This window comes from Penaeus chinensis, chromosome 37, assembly GCF_019202785.1.
Source record: "Penaeus chinensis breed Huanghai No. 1 chromosome 37, ASM1920278v2, whole genome shotgun sequence".
Classification (NCBI taxonomy): Eukaryota; Metazoa; Arthropoda; class Malacostraca; order Decapoda; family Penaeidae; genus Penaeus; species Penaeus chinensis.
Genome location: NC_061855.1, coordinates 29443570 through 29446180, shown reverse-complemented (window position 1 = coordinate 29446180; position 2611 = coordinate 29443570). Strand labels below are relative to the sequence as shown.

Here is a 2611-nt window from a genome sequence, read left to right as displayed (position 1 = left end):
CCCTGCTTTGGCGATACAAGTATATTTCTCGTTCGGTATACTCTCTATCTCTAGGGTTTCCTTGGATATAATTGCTGAGTTTATGTAATGTTGTTCAAGTGTCCGCATCTCCACTTGGAAGAGGTTCTCGGTCCAAGGTAGGTGCGAACTTAATGATCTTTATTCCGATGTGACATCTGCTTGATACATCGTTAGTGATGTCGGTGATGCACAGGATTTGTAGTACGGCCTGCCATAGATGTTTTTTCCCCACTGGACATTGTTTGTCAATTTAAAAACCCCCACCCCCACCCCCACACTCACATTACAATGTAATTTATATTGTCCTAATATAAAAATGCAATCAGTCATAGGGATAGATTGATAAATAAAGTGGGTTATCTGCAGACTCCTTGTAACTGAGTAAATTGCATTTATAGATTGATAAATATATACTTGGATAAATGTATTCTTGAACACACACACACACACGCACACGCACACGCACACGCACACGCACACGCACACGCACACGTACACGCACACTCACACACACACACGCACTTACACACTTACATATAGAGAAAAAAAAAAAAAAAAATTATTTCACAAAAAATATTAAAATGAAAAAAATGAATGATAACCAGTTTTATCAAAGTTTCGCCTCTTAACATCCCAGCCTGAACGGGAATGCAACAGGACACATCGGGGGAGATGCCACATAGTCTTTTTATTGTTCTGATTATTATTATTGTTATTATGATTATGATATTAATAATGGTAATAATAATAATGATAATGATGATAATGATAATGCTAATAATGATAAGATAATGCTAATGCTAATAATGATAATAATTATTATTACTCCTCCTCCTCCTCCTCCTCCTCCTACTACTACTACCGTTACTATTACTACTACTATTACTACTATTACTACTATTACTATTACTATTACTATTACTATTACTATTACTATTACTATTACTACTACTACTACTACTACTACCACCACCACCACCACCACCTTACTATTACTATTATTACTACTACTGTTACTATTACTACTGCTATTGCTATTACAATTACAACTACTACTATTACTATTACTACTATTACTACTATTATTACTATTATTACTATTTCTACTACTATTACTATTACTATTACTACTGCAACTACTATTACTACTGCAAATACTACAATTACTATTGCTGCTACTATTACTATTACTATTATTACTACTGCAACTACTATTACTATTACTACTACTGCTACTATTACAATTACTACTACTATTACTAATACTACTGCTACTATTACTTCTACTACTACTATCATCATAATTGGGGAGCTAACGCCGGCGGGGGAGCATAGCCACATCCACCCTTTGCTTCCACCAACGAGGGTCCCCCATGGCGAGCCACCAGGCAGGGGCCCGGCCCATCTTTAGCTCCTCAGGACAGGTTTAATCGATCTGCCCAAGCCAATGACTTCCTCGGTCGTCCCACAGGCCTCCTCCACCCAGGGTTGTCTTGAACAGAGACAACCTGGTTGGCAGGGTCATCCTGCGGGAATCGAGCCAAGTGGCCGAGTTGGCTATCGCGGATTGTGCAGGCAACAGGTCCTGTACCGGTCTCGCGGTGCAACCGTTGGTTGGACACATGGTCGGCAATTGTACCCCATGATCCGGCGCAAGGATCTGTTACAAAAGGAATCAAGACGCGATTCCAAAGCACAAGGTAGCGTCCAGGTTTCACTACTATATAGTAAAAATGGCGGTATCAGGGCCTTGAAGACACGTAGCTTGCTTCTGCACAGGTATCAGCATCTCTAAATACTCTTGTTGAAAAATTTCATGACCCCTGCTGCCAGGCCAATCTGTCTACTGAATTCCTGGACTGACAGCTCAGTCATGAACTGCACTACAAAGGTATATAAATCTCTCTGTGACTTCGATGTTTTCACCACAAACACGTACCAACTGCACAGGGTCTCATAGGCCCCCAAAATCCTGGTTCATTGCTAAATACATCAAGAGCCGCCTCTAAGGTTTCTAGAGATTCAGATAGAATAACAACATCAGCAAAGTCAAAGTCTGTAACCTTGATATTGCCTGGAGTTGCTCCACAGTGACTTTGAACAATAGCTCTACCCAGTACCATGCAAGTGTTGAAAAGTGTTGGTGCAAGAACACAGCCTTGCCTCACACCTGAACTCGACAGGCCCCCACCACACTTTACAGCAAGCCTGTATACAGGTTTGCTATTAATCCTATAATCCTTGTTAGAATTAATCTTACTCTCAGGATCTCCCAGAGTGATTTGCGATGCACGGTATCAAACACCTTCTTGAGGCCGATGTAAGCTGCGAGTAGCCCACGTTTGAACTCACGACGGCGCTCTACAATGACTCGAAGCGCCAGGATACGGTCTATTGTGGAGCTACCAGGAGTGAATCCAGATTGCTCCGGCCTTTTTTGCCTCAGCAGGTGGTCTCTGATACGTCTCAGTAGGATCTGTGCGAGTACCTTGCCTGGTACACTGAGTAGTGTAATGCCTTGGTGATTGCTGCAGTCCCACCGATGCCCTTTACCCTTCCAGAGAAGGATGACACACACCTTTCAGCAGGT

At 41.8% G+C, this 2611-nt stretch overlaps 1 protein-coding gene across 2 annotated transcripts in view; it reads left to right on the top strand.

Annotated features, from left to right (window-relative positions):
* The window catches only part of LOC125045589, a 12770-nt gene continuing 10159 nt past the window's right edge, over positions 1–2611 (top strand). The window contains exon 1 of one of the 2 annotated variants that reach the window (XM_047642943.1): positions 1–137. The gene's annotated coding sequence lies outside the window, so the exon portion shown is untranslated. Of the gene's footprint in view, positions 142–2611 lie in introns of both variants that reach the window. The other variant, XM_047642944.1, reaches the window with a different exon arrangement.